Below are 18,050 nucleotides of genomic sequence, written 5' to 3' on the forward strand. Positions count from 1 at the left end.
TCTGAGAAGACTTTGCAGAAAAAGTATTTGATTTTCTATTGGACACCTCTTTAATGAGCCATACTTTAAATAACTGAATTTCTGCTTTAAGGAAAAAGAAGAATATAATCAGGAAATATTTTAGTGTGTTGTTACCTAAGTAAGACTAAATTAAGTGTTCCTTCAGATCTTCGGCCAGAAGAGAAAAAAAATCGGTATTGTCTGTCTTTGGCACGAAGAGCCATAACATCATGTATGGTGATTTTAATAACTGCCCACTAGCTAAGACTTTATGTTTCTATGGTAATGAAAACCATTTCATAGCTGTGTTGTCGAAGGAAATCAAAATAAGCATTTTTTAAAAGATTTGTTTTACTTCTTTAGAGAGAGAGAGAGAAAATACAAGTGGGAGGAGCAGAGGGAGAGGAGAGAGCATATTGAGAAGATACCTCCCCCTCCCCCCGACTCCCTGTGATGTGAGCCCAGAGCCTGACGCAGAGCTCAGTATTACGACTCTGAGATCAAGACCTGAGCCAGTTGGACACTTAACCGACTATAACACTCAGGCATTCCTAAATGTTTTTAAACTTTAAATGCAGTTTGTCTGGCATTTTAAAGAGAATGTCTGATTTTTGTAAGTATATACTAAAAATGCTAGAACAGTGAGTGAGCTCTCTGCATTAGAAAGAAGGCTTTTTTCCAAGTATTTGTTTTGGTTTTAACATCTTTCATAGGGATGAGGTTTTTTCTTCAAAACTTAAAATTGAAAAAACCACGTACTTCCCATTTGATTTTTCTTAGTGTTTATGTCATTTGTCATCTAAACAAAATTTCTATTATGTGAAAGCTCAATGTAACTTATTTAAAGAAGCTACATTGGCAAAGCATTCGCCAAAATGCTCAGATTCTATTAGGTAAAACCCATGACTTTGATCAGTATCATCCTTTAATATCTACTTATATTAGTTAACATATATAATGTAGCATTTTCTTCTTTAAAAATCCATCTCATGAAATGAAAATCCATTATTAGATCATTAGGATGAGGAGTAGAAGTGTAGAGTTTCAGTATTATGATTTTGGAGTAGAATAATTTGTATTTGTCAAAAACACCCAAGTAGGTTTGTCTGAAGACATTTTAAAAATAATAATTATGACTACATTTTGGAAAATCTGAAACATTTTAGTGAATAATCCTGTGCTACGCTTAATGAACAGTTGGATCGGAATAAAGGTTATCTGTGGGTTCACATTCCGCAGTAGATGAAATGTTCAGCACATGTAATGTTAGGCCTTTATTTAGCATGAAGAGCCCAAATCAAAACTATTCAGCTCCTCATTTACAGACCTCGTTGAGCAGAGCATGCATGGTTCTTGACTCTTGGGAAGAATTCTGAGTTTTCTTGCAGTGTTTAGTCTATGAAAATCTTCACCATGGAAATGTTAATACTGGAAGAAACTCATCTCTTTCCTTCTATAAGAAAGGACAATCTGTTTTGACTAAGTTGAGAATAGGCAGAACAGGGATCTTCTGTATAGTTAGAAATATGCTCTAACTGGAGGATTGATTTCTGCCTAAATTGTATGTGGGTGGTGGTGGTGGTATGAGTATTTTTCAAGCTAAATTACCTACTTTTAGGCATCTAGACATTTAACCCAAGGTTTCCGTAGTATTTGCTTTAATTGTCTTACCTACCAGCTGTCTCAACAGCAAGTCACAGTTTTCGTCTAGTTAAGTGTGCACGGGATTGATTTTTCTATAGGATTTCTAATTAAAGTACCCAAATAGCACTCCTGAAGTTGAAGATTGATATGACTGTCCTCACAATTAGGAACCTATTTCTCTACTTGCTGATCTTAGTCATATGTAATTGGATGGAAGAGAAAGAAATCCATTTATTTGTTCTTTTTATGGCTCTATGCTGAACTAAGGTCTCACATATTCTCAAGATTAGAGCTTTTATACAGAATGCTCAAACACGTCTACATTCTACTTCAGCGGTAGACTCTTTTCTCCTTTCCCCACACTTAAAGGAACTTTTGCTGATAGAGGGACGCGTGGCATTGTTTTTTGTTTTTTTTTTTTGTTATTATGCCTCAAGTGATAGTGATGACAGTTCAGTGTGATATACCGTAGTGATGGTAATCCAGCTGGAGATTAAGAAGTCAGCTATAGTGGAGACCAGGATACTGGTAAGAAGTACTGAGGTAAAAGCACTGTTTTCTGAAGCTAATGACCAAAGGGATTTCTTCCTATTTCACAAGTTAAACAGTACTGGGCATAAAAGTTGTCCGTGGACTGAGAGCAAGAGTTAATATTGTTTTTCATTTTAGTCTTAGTATCACTGCGGGGGAAGTACAATCTACATTAAGAAAGACAGGCATCTCTATAAGGAAGGAACTTTAGGAAGACAGTGGAGGAGTGTGGTACTTGACCTAACACTATAACCTGCCAAGGAACATGGTTGTAGGTCACCAAGAAATCAGGTTGTCAGGCACAAAGGGGCAGGAATTTAGGCTAACAAAATGTGCTTCTAAACCACTTTTCCAAAAAAAAAAAAAAAAATACATCATATGCCCTGTTAGTTTCTGTCACAAATAAATAGTGCTGATCGAATAAATGTGGTGTAACCTTAAAAATTTTGCATATCTGAGAATCTATATCATGTAATGTTTTTCTGTTGGTTCCTTCCATAGGAGTGAATTTCTCTCTCACCATATAGCAGTGATTATATCCCTTGAATTCTCATTTCCTAGAGCATTTACATTTCAGTGTATGTAGAAATACAAAAACAACTCTAATACTTTATCCCAAGACTTGGAGATATCACAGAAAGCTCTAATTCAAAGTTCTGTGCCCTGGTCCTTGTTGGTTCCTCTATACAAAGTTAAAATTGAACTGGTATTTTTTGAAAATCATAAAAAGCCCATGTAAAGACTATATCTCTAAGCTTTGAAGGATCTTTTTGAAAGACTCAATTTTACAGTGAAAAATTGATATGTTTCTTTTCCCCTTAAATTCTGCTCCAGAAGAGCAAATAGGCGCGCGCGCGCACACACACACACACACAAAGGGAGAGAAACACTAGCTAATCTAAATTGGGAAATGAAGAGGGCTTTTTTTAAGCATGAAAATTTCATCATCTTGTCAGCTGGCAGAATGCCTGCTGTGTGGATTCACAAAGGCTAAGAATTACACTTTCATGAAATTTTCCTCACTAACTGCCCTGGTTAATTTGAAAGATAACCCACTGTTCTAATTCATTCCTCAATTGGGCGGTGCAGGTTTTATCTTTGATCTGACAAAGCATTTGTGTTAATCGTTTTGGCCCTCCACTAGACACTCTTGGGATTGTGCTTTTACAATAAATGTGTCTGTGATAGCTCTTTAGTCTATTATACTTACAATAGATCCATAGAACTGGTAATTAATTCTCCACTGCTTTGGAAATGGGAAGAATAGGTGTAGCTCTGTCAAGTGCTGCTGGGAAGTTTGTTTAGCTGGTTCATTTTTGAAGTGTTCCCCTCAGCCGTCCACGAAGCAGCCACCGAAGAGAGTCTGAGATTGAGTTGCTGTCTACCCTGAAGAGTTGCTGATAAATGGAAAATCTGACCCCTCTTGGTACCTGGAAGGGGTATAGTGGGTCATTTACTTTCATCTCAAGTACTTTTAGTCATAATGTATATTGAACCCTCATTTTAATACTTACGAGCCGTTCAGTTCTAAAGGTGGGTAGTCAACTAAAGTATATTCCTAATTCTCACTGATGGCCTGTGCAGGTTTTAGAGTTCTGGTGGGGCAAAATGTATCTGTCCTGAGCCTTGGAGTCTTTCAAGCCACTTGTAAAGGAGCATTACTTACATAAAGCCCTTCACTATGGTTTTGTTTGTTTGTTTTTTAACAGAGATGTTGCTGGCTCTCTATCTAGAGAACTTAACTGCGGACAGCTAGTCAGTGCCATGCACATGCTCTCTGTCTATTAGTAGCTGAGACCAGAAAGTGGTGGTTGAATCCCTTAGAAATTCGCTGTCGGTTTTACAATTGCAGCATTTTCCTAAAGTAAGCTTTCTGAGGACAGGGGTTATGCTTTCTTCTGTGGCTCATCTGTGATCTCTGCCCAGCCCATTGCTCTCAGTCTTCTGTGTATTTTAATGGTTAATAACCAGAGGAACCAACAAATGAAGGCTAAAGTATCATGTGTTTTCTTTAAATTCTTTTCTTACACTGCTTTCATAACTAGCAGAAGGTTTATCAGTAGTATACAAGATTCCACTGAAATTTAAGGTCACGAAGGCATTGACACAGTCCTCTCTTATTCTGTCTTCCATATTTTACGTCATTGATTACTGTTGATTTCATTACACACTGAGCTCCAACTTCATAGCTTTAATTTGTTATCTCTCCAAACACTGTATCAGGCAAAGAGGCATTGACCAGAAATATTTTTATCATGGTGCAAAAATCACATTGTGCTGGAAAGTAGTCCTCGTCCTGATACCCGTCTCTCTCTAACTGTATCAGGTGGATGCCTGCTGTAATTCTTCTCTCACTCATACTCTTTTCCTGTTTTTTTTCTCGTTTACTCCTTAGTATATTAATTGTGGCATAAGCCACATTTAAAAAATCTCTTTTGGACCCACTTTTTTGAGGAATTCCAAAAATAATGTTCAGTTTCAGCTGCCTCATGATGGAGAGACTTTATTAGGTTCCCATGTGTAAGCAACTAGTAGAGAGGGAAGCATCTGACCAATGATGCAGAGCCTCAGCGTGGTGGCTCTGAGTCCCTTAGGAAGATGGCACACGTTCGGGAAGTGGAGTGGGAGGTTTTCTGGTATGTGAAGAACCCATGTTAAATTTGTTTTTTTTTTTTTCTTTAATCTTTGCAAGTAAATAAAAGCCTCCTCATTTTGGAATGGATATGTATTCCTTGAGGACAAAATTAGTAACAACCACCAAAAATAATGTTAAGGCAGAGTTCGAATTGGAGGTACCTTTTATTAAAAGTGCAAGGAGGGCTTGGTGAAGTATTGGTTAAAATATTTGCACTACCAAAATACCTATTCATTTAGCATCACAGACAACAGAATTCATGGTGTCCGTCTGTGCTTGATGGAGAAGCATTTAAGGAATACATATTTCTTAAGAACTTGACTAATTAATAAATCTAAGAAATGAGAGAGGAAGCAGCCCCCCCGCCACCCGCCGCCATTCCCACCCACCCTCTCCTGTGTAAATCACCAACAGGGCTACTCTTCATTGCTCTTGCCTTGCCTTTTTCACGTGGAGCTCTGTGTCATGACAGAGCTGTATTGTGCAGGTAGATCCGAGGGTTGTAGTTCCACGCAGTGATGTTCAGTAACTCTCTCCTGTTCTACTGCAAAGATCTGGTGTTCAATAACCCTCAAAATTTCTCATTTCTTACCTGTGGTGACGCGGGCTGATAGTTTTTAGGTTAGAGTTTGCAGTGTGCAATAGTGTGACAGGTACATTAGTTCAAATAGTTTAAATTCTCAGCACTATTGGAATTATTGTTTATTTCCTTGCCTCTGCATTTATATTTAGAACATTTAAAAAGAATAAATTGGGTTTCTTTTTTGTAAAGACTCTTAACAGCATAATTATAAGTGGTACAGAAGGCACGCAAAGAAGCAGTAGATCTCCACCCCGTTCATTCAGCATCACAGGCAGCACAATCCACGCTGCCCAGCAATGCTCGAAGAAGGATATTTCTGTAGGAATCCATAGAACTCATCCTAAATCTCATTAAAACAAAACAAAAAGAACAATGAGAATTAGTTTTTCTTTTTGCTCCACACCGTTTGACAGGCTGAGAATAAATTTACATCACAGACACCCCCTCACATTTTTTAAATATGATATTCTAATACCCAGGCCCTTTGGTGGTTTTTATTAGTGAATGGCTCATTCTTCTTTGGTATGAATATCAAGCAGACTGATTTTGAGTCAGGTATAATGTTGTGCTACTATGCCATGGTATATTCTCACAGAAAAACTAGGAAGTGGGATTTGGTGATGGTTGGAGTAGGATGTCAGTGTAAGTAAATTTATTATTGTATAAATTGGAAGGAATAACTGACCAAATATAGTCCCCTAAAACGTGCCAAAAGCAGCTTATCGTGATATGACTATTGTATTACAGAAGAGTTGTAATAAGTAAATTGGACCAGATATAGCCTTATATGCCATCTGACTTTAATTCTTCATAGAATAAGCATTAACTTGTACTCTCTAGTTATCACAACACCTCTTTGTCTTTTGAATTCATTTAACTCAACCTTACTGTGTGGACCCTGTTTGGAAAGGCTCAGGACCAGAGTGTAATCTAAGGAAACTAACAAGGGACCCACATCAAATTCTGAGGTGCTCTGACTACCAGCAACAGTGGTGTCTATTAAGGACTGAACTCGAAGCTGCCTGCATGATATGAGCTAATGCCACAGCCTCTCCCTGGCCCATGTCCTTCCCTGCATTTGCATTTTTTCCCTCCTGAGTTTTTTTTGGCAGCGGTGGAGGCAGTTATAGCCATGGCCTTTCCCTGTCCAGTCATATCTTCTGAAAGCTTAGCACTTGGTTCTGTCCATTCTCAGACTGTGCACTGCTAGCCTCAAAGGTAGACCGTGGGGTTTGTACTCAAACACCAAGGTTAGAGTTCCTTTGTAGTCACTTGCCTGTCCTTTAACTCGGGCTAGTTACTGGACTTCTCCAAGCCACAGTTTCATTAGCTGATGGAGCGATGATAGTCATGGTACCTGCTGCATGAGGTCCTAGTGAGGACTATCTGTAATAATGCATTTAAAGTGCTTAGAAAGTGCCTGGTGTGTGCATTATAGCGGAGTAACATAATGCTTGTTACTCCACTCGGAGATACAGTGGATGAACGGGGCTTAAGTCTGTTCCTGCGTATGGTCAGAACTCCCAGAGATTCAGACCTGGGCTGGGGGACTGGGGCCTCACTGCCCATTCTCCTGAGATGTCCATCTGGAAGCTTTCATCATCTCACTGCTCTCCTTCTCCCATCCAGTCAGAACGATTCCACGTCATGCTTCCTCATGCTTCCCTGCAATTTGCCAGTGTGGGAGTTCCCTTTCCAATGTTGATGAATTGGGTCCAAATGTCAGCCTTAGGAAAGGATACTAGGCCCTGACTTCTTCAAGGCCCAGCTCCCAGTATTATGCCTAACCTGACAGATGCTCAGCAAAATGCTACTGAGTGGGGTCATGATATTCAGAGAGATTGGTGCTATCAGGTGACTCTCCCGGGTCACAAATAGCATCTGGCCCATGACCGTACTTGGGGACCCTAATCCAGAATTCTGCCCATGGTAAGCCGTCCGTTCATGAATAAGCGATTGCTTGCCATCTTCACTGCAGTCACTCTTTCAGAAGAATGCCACACAGGTCCCAGGCAGTAGATTGCCAGGTAGGCCAGGCCACAGGGCTGACTGGGGCAGGAACCTGGAAAGCTGATTATAGCCCCCCCGAGCAGAGGACTAGTGCAGCAGCTGACGGGAAGCCTGGGGTTTCAGCAACTTCTGATACAGTTCACCTCCTCTGAAGGGAAAATTGGAGGTTTTTTGAAATGCTGAGGAAATGCCATAGGAGTTGACAAATATCTGAAAACAAGCAGGTAAAAACAGCAAACTGCTTGTGCCAAAACAGAATTCCTTTCTTCAGTTTGATTTCTCTAACCTTGTGTATTTAGGAAAAACTCAACTTGAGGTCTAACTCGAGTCATCTAGAGCTACTGTCTTGTAGTAGAGTAAGAAATTGAACCAGAACAGATTTCATTTAACCTTTCAAAAGTGAGATTTTCACACCGTTGACCTTTTGGACTTCAAGGAGCAAAACAGAACTATCCGCTCTCTGCTGCACGAGAAAGGGAGGAGAGCGCCTCAGATGATGGGTGTCTCTCAAGTTTGGTTCACCTAGAAAGCATACATTACTGTTCACATGTGGAAATAGGCCCCTGGCAGATAGTTAAAGATATAAATTTCGGGATCATCCTGTCTGGCTTAGTCTTGTGCTAAAAGGGATAACCGTATAACTATTCAGGAAGGGAGTGAATTTAGCTGCCTTTCAGAAACACCATGGAAAACCCTCAAAGCTTGGGTTCTGAAAAATATACTACCAATAAAAACTAGAGCAGTGGTATTTTCTAACTGATTGCTTTTGGTTTGTTTTGTTCTTGTTAAGTCAGGGGTGGCTTTACCTTATGCTTGTACCGGCACCTATAATGTGATGGTCTCAGCTTGGTTTTGCAAAGCAGTATATAACTTTTTGTCCTGTTCAGAACTCACCTGACTTTTGGTGCTCCCTCGATTTTTTTTTTTTTTTTTTAACTCTGCTGCAGTGTATTGTAACTCTTAGGGTGGGTGGTTTTGTGGAGTACATCATCCTACTTGTTTGCTAAAAGGTTCCTGGCCTCATTCACACTGCACAGTTGCTCAGGCTCCTTGGCTATTTGAGAAGCTCTTCATGCTGCTGGGAACCTAAATCATTTGCTAACCCAGTTCTCAGAAGCTCTTGGCCAGGGTAGCAGGTCATCAGTCTCCATCCACCAGCAAAGAATGTCCAAGAATCATGCCAGGAAATGAGCCAAAAATGCCCAGGATTTCTGTCCTCCTGTATACCAAGGATTTAGAAACCATGTGGATGAAGTTACAGGTAGTCTCTGTAGGATAATTTCTCATCTACAGCTTTCCATCTAGTGATAATCAAGAGTCACTGCTTTTAGGCATCTATCAGCAAAGAAAGATCAAAGGAGAACCTAGATTCAAGAAAGGCCTGCTTAAAAATAACTTCACAGCAAATTATTTTAAATTAAAACTGACATACTTATCAAGTAGTAGCTCAGCTGTAAGTAACAGTGAACCTATTATATAACAACATTTATGAAGAATAACTATATTACAAAGCAAGATAATTTAGTAAGAACAGTAGCATTGTTTTTACATTTTTTGCAATTCTCTTCAGTGTATGGCTTAAAAATCAGCTGGATTCTGGTATCTGCTTCTGCATCCAGTCTGTTGTGATAATGTTATTTTGTTGGAAGCATATGAGGAAAATTTGGCTTAACACAAGTATGTAGTTGGAAGAGGTAGAAGTATTTTAATAGCCTTTTTTTGTTAATAGTGGGTATTCCTTTTTTCCCTGTACCAAACCTTGTAATGTGGTAGTTTCTTAAATGTTTTAAATATGGAATCTGAAACCATACCAGTAAACTTTTGAACTGTGGTACTTAGAAATCCGTTATCTTGAATGGTGTTTGGTATATAACACTGTATTTCTTTTTGTCAAGTATTTAACAATGAGCTATATTCGTTTTTTGAGTGGGTGGTGTTGGTTCATTTTGAAAATTTATTTTTACATTTACATATGGTAGAACTCACTCTTTGGTGCTCAGTTCTGAGTGTTGACAAATGTGGAATTGTGTAAGTGCTTCCACAGTCAATAAATAGAACACACTGTTACCCACACCCCCTTCCCATAATTCGCTTGTGCTACTTCTTTGAGTTAACACTTTTAAAATCAGTTCATTTGGATGACTGACCTCGTCTATTCTGTCTTGATTGGTACCACTTTTGCTTGTAAAGCATCATATTTTCTGGCCTTCTCTTCCATCTGGGAATGTGTTATCACCATAGTGAATGTGTTGCCATTCCCAGAGATGGTGCAAAATGAAATTTTTTAATGTGTTTCTTTGCTTACCTAGGAGTGGGTAGGTACTTGATCTGTGACTATAAAATGAAATTGTAAGGGCAATTCCCACAACCAACATTGGAGAAGAATTCTGACATTGCCATTGAAAGTTTGTCACAAGAGAAATTTTAGCTGTGAGAATTTGAGAAACAAAAAGTGGTATCTTCAGTTCATTGCTTTCTTGCAATGGGTCGTGAAGAGAGCATGAGCAGCAGTTCCAGCATGCAAGTAATTATGTTCACTGTTTGAGCTTTCTAGAAACTAGAGCTAGGTATTGAGCCACTTGAAAGGATCACTTAACTTTCCTATATTCAGTTATGCTTTTTTTTTCCATATATGCATCCATTTTAACTTACCTGTGTCAATAGCAGAGTTTGTCATTTTACAAATTCTAGCACACTATAGATTCATGTAACCACCACCACAGTCAGGGTACAAGATAATTCCATTGCTCCCCAAAACTGCCTCTTGCTGTCCTTTTCTAGTCACCATTCTTCCCACCTCTAACTCTAGCAGCTAAATATCTGTTCTCATTGCTATAGTTCTGTCTTTTCAAGAAGGCCATAAAGATGGGAATCCCCTGGTACACAGCCTTCAAGACTGTCTTCTTTCAATTGGTTTGTTCCTTTTATTGCTGAATATTAGGCCAGTGTGGGTATCAATTTGTTTGACCCATTCACCCATTGAAAGGTATTTCTAGTTTTTGGCAATTAGGAATGCAGTTGCTGTAAACATTTGTGTATAGCGTTTTGTGTGTGTTATATTTTCATTCTTCTAGCATAAATACCTAGGAGCAGACTTGGTGGCCAGCATGTTCAGTTTATGTTTACTCTTTTAAGACATTGTCCAGCTATTTTTCAGAGAGTGGCACCATTTTTCATTCCCATAGCAGTATATGAGAGTTCCAGTTTCTGCACATCCTCACTGGCAATTGGTGGTATTGGCATTTTTTTATTTTAGGCATTCTAATAGGTGTGGGTGGTATCCCGTCATTATTTTAATTTGTACTTCCCTGATGGTTAGTGGTTTTATATTCATCCTTATATCTTTCATCCTGTTCATGTGTTTACTTGCTGTTCTTTTATCATCTTAGATGAAGTGTCCGATTTTTCCCTAATTTTTATTTGGACTGTTCCCTAACTGTTAAGTTTTGAGTGTGTTATATATTCTAGGTAGAGGTCCTTTGTTGAGTATATGATTTGCAAATATTTTCTTGCAGTCTCTAGCTTGTCTTTTCATTCTTTTAATTGTGTATTTCACAGAACAAAACTTTTAAATTTTGAAGAAGTACAGGATATAATTTTTTCCTTTCGTAGATCATTTGTTTTGGTCTTATGTCTCCAAACTCAAATTTTACATCGAAATCTGTGATCCATTGTGAGTTAATTTCTGTATGAGGTGAGGCTTAGGACAGGGTTAGGGGTTTTTTGGACTATGTAATTGCGGTTCTTCTGGCACTGCTCCCTGCAAATACTGTTGTTCCTCCACATGTAATTGCTTCTGTATTCTTTCTTTATTCTTTTGCTAACACCACAGTCTTGATTACTATAGTTTCATAGAAAGTCTCTTGTAGTGCGATTCCTCCATTTTACTTTTTTCAAAAATGTTTTAGCTCTTCTAGTATTTTTGTCTTTTCATAAAATTTGAGTTAGTTTGTCTTTATTAACAAAAATTCCTGCTATGATTTTTACTGGAAGTGTGTTAAATCTATATATTACTTTGGGGACCCTTGATATCATTAATTATTATGTTGGGTCTTCCAACCATGAACATGGTGTGTATCTCCATTTATTTAGGTCTTCTTTTTTTCTTTCATTAGCATTTTATAGTTTTTAGCATACAAGTCCTATATATGTTTTGTTGGATTAATACCTAAGGAGTTCATTTTGGAGAAAGTTTTTTTTTTATTTTGTTTTCCAGTTGTATTTCTTAGTATACAAAAATACACTTATATAATTTTTTGTTCTGATATTTCTGTAGTTCAAAGAATCATAGGTGAATCATTTTGTTCTCAGAAGAATACTGAGGGCTCATGAAACATTAAAAATAGCCTACATAGGGGCGCCTGGGTGGCTCAGTCAGTTAAGTGGCTGCCTTCGGCCTGGGTCATGATTCCAGGGTCCTAGGATCGGGCCCCTCATCGGGCTCTCTGCTCGGTGCAGAGCTTGCTTCTCCCTCTCCTTCTGCCTGCCGCTCTGCCTATTTATTTGTGCTTTCTCTAACTCTCTGTCAAATAAATAAATAAAATCTTTTTAAAAAAGAGCCTACATAAATGCATAGTAATATGCAGCCCTTAAAATTTATTTTATAAATCTATATTTTTGGCTCAAATATTTGGCTACATAATAGTGCTGAGTTTTTTAAAATATCACCTTATATAGTGTACTGTCACGTATATAAAATTCGTGCGTGTGTGTGTGTGCACGTGTTTAGATTCTAGAAAGATGTTTATCATAGGTCAAAAATCATGTCTGAGTGGTGAAAAGTTTAGGTAATTTTTGTTTTATATATCACTTTTTTTTGAAGATTTCATAATAGGTATGCATTGTTTTTATTAGAATGATGAAGCTTCTTAAAAGAGAAAAATGAAGCAGTGATTTTTAATATAGTCCTTATTAGTAAACAAGGATAGTACCAACTCAGATCCTGTTTGAGAATCAGGTATGTGCATCTTAGACATCTTGATATTGTCCTAGCCATTTTTAAAAATTCTAAAATTGTTGGGGCACCTGGATGGCACAGTTGGTTAAGAGTCTGACACTTGGTTTCAGCTCAGGTAGTGATCTCAGGGTCTGAAGATTGAGCTCTGTGCTGGGCTGAGAGGGGAGTCTGATTCGGATTCTCTCTTCCTTTGCCCCTTTCCATGCTCTCTCAAATAAATAAATAAATAAATCTTTAAAAAATTTTTATATTTTCTGTTAAAACCAAAGGAACCTTTTAAGACAGATGGGAACACTCAGAATTGAGAATGCTGTGTTTGGAATTTTTCTTCACCGCATTTTTCTTTTTTTTTTTTAAGTTGTTTTTTTTTTTTAAGATTTTATTTATTTAAAAAAAATTTTATTTATTTATTTGACAGAGAGAGAGAGATCACAAGTAGGCAGAGAGGCAGGCAGAGAGAGGAAGGGAAGCAGGCTCCCTGCTGAGCAGAGAGCCCGATGCGGGACTCGATCCCAGGACCCTGAGATCATGACCTGAGCCGAAGGCAGCGGCTTAACCCACTGAGCCACCCAGGTGCCCCTTAAGATTTTATTTTTAAGTAATCTCTACATCCAACTTGTGGCTCAAATTCATTACTCCAAGATCAAGAGTTGCATAGTCCTCTGATTAAGACAGGCAGGTGCCTCTGTTTCTTTTTTATTATATACTTGTCTCTGTGTTAAGCAAAGATGGTAGATCTCAGCTTCTACTGCTCATTAGAATCACCTGGGTCTATTTTGAAAAGAGTGCCTGATGGTTTAGCTCCCTTGAACATTAGGGTAGAATTTCTGAGGGTGGGCAAGGACACTGGTGTTTTTAGACGTTCCCTCATGTGATTACTAAACTCCTCAAAAAACACATGTTGGTAAGTTCTAATGTAATGTAATAATAACCATGAAGTATCTTAAGTGTGACTTCTATATGTGAAATTTTATGATTATTATTGCATGTATGATTTCTGTATAGTCATAGTTTATATAAGAAGATATGAAAATAAGAAAATAAAAAGTATGTATATGCTTTCACACTTATATTAAGTTAAATATGTTCTTATAAGTGAGAAGGCAGTTAAATTTCTAAAACAAAATGAGTTCTAATGTGACTCCAAATAATTATATTACAGCAAAAAAAAAAACAAGCCCCAAACTCATAACATCTTTAATATTGCCACATTTTTCAATTTTTCATGAGAATTCACCATCCTTGTTAAGTTTTCGGGTATATATCACTGACACTTGACAAATAGCAGGTAATTAGCATTACTCAACCTTGTGTCTTCTCTGTTGTGGATATGATTGTATATACCTAGGTTTAGGATTATTTGTGTATAGAAATGTCATCTTCCCTGTACCTCTTCTAGGAGACCTCCCGTATAATGATTTCATGACATCATCTGATCTGGCATATGCTGAGTAATTATGTTCTTGACAACAATTTAAAGTGGATCTGTGATGTACAGTCCTGTCACCACCTTCTCAGTCGTGACTGTGACTCACCATAGTCTCTTTTTGAGTAATTCCAGCTTCCTGTGTGTAGGAGGTGGATAGTTTTTCCTAGGTCTAGCACTTCATGAGCAGGGCCCAAAAGTCAAAGTGGGGCAGGGGAGATGTTAGGTAAAGGGCACCGTGTGGTTGTGTAGAGTGAACAAGTGTGGAGATATAGCATAAAATATGTGACTCTAATTAGTAATACCAGGTCAAAGACTGGAAATTTGCTGGGTAGATTGCAAGTGTTCTCATGACACCAACAAAAAGGTAATTATATGAGAAGATGTGTTAATTAGCTTGACCGTAGTCATCATTTCACTAGCCGTATCAAGTCATCATGTTGTCCACCTTAGATATATACCATTTTTATTTAAAAAATATAAATTACAGTAAAATAAATGGGACAGCCCCTAGGCTGCCTTTTGCTAGCACTCCTTGTAGGAATCAGATAACAGAAGTGGAATTCTGCAGCTTGCTTGCAGTATAGCAACTTGAATGAAAACAGAATGCTGTCTATCTTTTGAAATATTTTGGGCTTTTGGGAGGGGTTCCTGTGTGAACTTCAAAAATCTTGCAAACTGCTTTACTCAGCTGCATTCTCTGGGGCTGTCAGGACCCTCATCCCTAAACACCATTTTTTCCTGGTTTCACCTACCAAAAATAGGTAATGTGCTTTAAAGAAGGAGAGAAATGATTTTTCAATGAGAGTATTTCATTACTTTAATATACATTGTACATTACCCAACACGTTGCAGTTTTCAGAGCACTTTCACAGCCTTTGTTGATATGTTTCTCACGGTAATCTTGTGAGGTGCACAGAGGGATATCCTCAAGCATGTCCCAGCCCGCGATAATAGAAGCCTGCAGGTTGCCCCCATTGGCTGAGTTGGTGTTCTGTGTTGCCTGTTCCTCCATTTCAGTTCTTAGTTATCTTGTCCTTAGCTTTCTAATTGTTCTCCCTGTCTTGACCTATTACCTTATCAGTAATCTGATAATCTAATCTAATCTAATAATCCTAATCCTAGTGTTTCCAGAAGAGGGTTAGTAATGTCACCTTTCAGCTTAAAAACCTTTAGTGGATTTTCATTTCTTGTAGATGAAAACGAAATTTCTTAGTGTTGTATTAGTCCCCAGGCTAGACTTTGTCCCTTCTTCTCCATCCTCGCTGTCCATCATAAGCCCTCTACCCTCCTCAAAGGACAACTTCGCGTTCCTCAAAGATCCCACATTTTCTCCTTCCCTGCCTTCACTCTTGCTATCTCCTCTACCTGGAAATACACCCCACCACTCACACTGGCCCACTTCGTGAAATTCTCCCTATGCCAGTCATCTGGGAAGAATGGCCTTCTCTTTCCTGTTTGCTCTGTAACCCTTTGTGCACACCTGTTGCCAAGTTAAGCAGCTTTCTTCCCCCACAGACTGTGAGCTCCTTGTGATGACAAGCTGTGCTGCTTAGGGCTGTGTTTTGCTTCATGTCCCCAAAGCAGAGCATAGTGCCAGGGACATGGCAGGCATGGGGCTTGATTATTTGAATAAAGGAAGGACTTTGGGAACCTTCAGAAAGACTGTGGGTGCAGTGTTTATGTTTAGTGTAGTAGCAAATTCTTACTTTTTATTAATAATGACTGTGCTTAATGGATGGTATTTTCTGGAATGTCATCTTTAATCTGTCTCACCATTTGCATTTCAAACACCTTAGTAATCTCTAGTAGAAGTTAAACTTACTCTTGCTTCACACATACACACACACACACACACAAATTTTCACTTTAAAAAATATCCCTACCTCTTGAACCAAAAGTGTGCTATTGATCTTTCCTTTTCTCTAATAGTACCCTTTCTGACGTCCCCCCCCAAGACCATGACCAGGACATTGGCTTCTTAGCAGCAGAGCTGGTTTTCAATTGTGTAGGTTCTCTTAGCACTGGGCTCTCATGTCTTTTTCCTATTAACACCAGGACTAAATACCGAGACATACAGTTTCGAGAAGCCCTTAGCACCGTGTGTGTGTGTACACTTGAGCTTTTTGTGTGCTCTTTTCCTGTCTCTGGTGTACACATATGCACTATTGCAGGAGGGCAATGGGGTCGAGTTGGCTTTTGCTTCCTGGGAGAGTCGTGTTTATTGGTCCTTGTGTGCTTAGTGGTGCTGGTGACATACGTATTAGGGGAAATGAGTATAGGTAGGAAAGTGGTGATAGAATGTGAAATCTACACTTCTGGAGGGGGCCTCAGAAAAGCCCATCATATTCAAGTTTAACAGATGGCTTGGATTTGTGATACAGACTTAAATATTTTTGGACAGTAGTTAATGCAGTGTCTCCTTTCCATTCTGATTTCCATTCATTGATAGTAAAAGCAGCTCTGCAGGAATAAGCTAGAGCAGGGAAACAGACAGGAGTTTAGATGACATTTTTTGTCAGGTCATTGCTACCAGTTGATAGAACAGCTATACTTTTTGTACTATCCCCCTGCTTTTTTTTTTTAACAGAATGAAGTGCAATTGGCAACACTTGGAACCTTGCAAAGGACAAGCAACCAAACAGAAATAAGCTCAAAAGAAAAGGGAATTACTCAAGGCACACACTGGGTAGTAGCTTTGTATGTGCACCATCCGACTCCTAGGGCAGTGGTCCCCTCCGTTTCAAAATCCTATGGAAGTACTTTCTCTGCCTATTATTTCTGTTGAAGCTGAGAGTCAGGGAAATAGCTTTTGTATTAGGCTTTAAATTCAAAGTTTGTTTTTTTTTTTATCATATTAAATTGCCGGAACAAGATCTTCTTGACATGAGACCCCTGGGGTGCCTTTGCAGCACCATGGACTCAGCAGGCACTCAGCTTTATGGGAAGTCACACACGCACTAGCAGCATATGCATTCCCATTTCTATGTTGATAAATATGTGGATTGTAAGAACAACTCATTTTCTCAACTAATGCTTGACCTGGTTCTTTGGTGATCTTTCAGGTGATTTCGGGCCATCACTACAGAAGTTAATGCTTAGCATCCATCATGATGTTTGTTTTATAGGAAGAAAACTTGTACTGTAGGGAAGAAACAAAGTAGGTTTTGGTAATGTTACAGGAAGCAGATACATGTTTTGGAAGTTTGGGAACCTCTTTTGTTGAATTGATAAGTTAGGCGCCTACGATGTCTAATTGTTGCCTATCCAGAGAAGCTGCTTCAAGCCACATTTGGAGCTATACAAATGATAACATAATGTTTGTGAAAACAGGGTTTAAGCAATCCTTATTTCTTTTTTTAGCTATGGAGCTAAATGTCCATAGCAAACGTTATATAAAATACATAGTTGCATCTTTATGTATATTTTCATGAGATTTGATTTATGATGTAAGAGGCTTTAAAAATCTGATAATGCTTGGTTACACACACACTTCTTTAAAAAGTCAGGAATCATCCCTTTTCTTCTCTAGTAGACAATCAAAATAAGCAGTTTGAAGAGATGGATTTAAGACAGCAAAATTGTTATATCTTCAGCTGTGTAAAAGAAGTACTGTACCTTGGACCAGAAAACGTGTATTAGCGATGGTTCGGTTAGTGACTGCAAAAGCAAAACAAAATACCGTAGTGTAAACTACAGTTCCACATGACAGCATGTTCAGCTAGTGCTGGCCATCACGACTTAGGGAGCAGGTAGAGCCAAAACGTGTTGTGCTGCTTCGCATGAAAATACATTAATAACGAACTCTTGGGGTGCTTTGTTTCTCATTGAATTCTACTACGGAGAGATTTGGTCAGGTTTTGTTGTTGATGTTTGTTTTTTAGACAGAGTAGGGGTGGAATATTTGCCATAAACCTGTCCCCCCAAAAGTTGCTTATTTCTCATCTTCAGAACTTCTACTGCCTATGGTGATATAAAGCTTTGTGGAATAAAGCTGCACTATTGTTTGTTTGGGATATAGAAGTTGATCAGCACATTGCTTTTTAATGTGAAGTTATAGTATAATGAGTTAAATGATAAACGTAACTTGCACAAGGATATTTTCTTTCCTCCGTCAGGGTTAATCTTTAAACAGTTTCTATGTTCAGAAAAAAGATACTGTTAAAGACCCCAGATTGCAAAAGTGGTACCACTTCTTCTGAGAGCTTTGGGGCAATCCTCTGATGTGTAATTGCTTTTACATCAGTCACAAGAGAGAGACAAG

General features: G+C 38.5%; 1 protein-coding gene across 1 annotated transcript in view; it reads left to right on the forward strand.

Moving 5' to 3' along the window:
* POLA1 (DNA polymerase alpha 1, catalytic subunit) overlaps positions 1-18,050 on the forward strand; it is a 304,615-nt gene that overhangs the window by 150,027 nt on the left and 136,538 nt on the right. The gene's annotated exons all lie outside the window — the stretch shown is intronic.

Source organism: Meles meles, chromosome X (assembly GCF_922984935.1).
Source record: "Meles meles chromosome X, mMelMel3.1 paternal haplotype, whole genome shotgun sequence".
NCBI classification, from domain to species: domain Eukaryota; kingdom Metazoa; phylum Chordata; class Mammalia; order Carnivora; family Mustelidae; genus Meles; species Meles meles.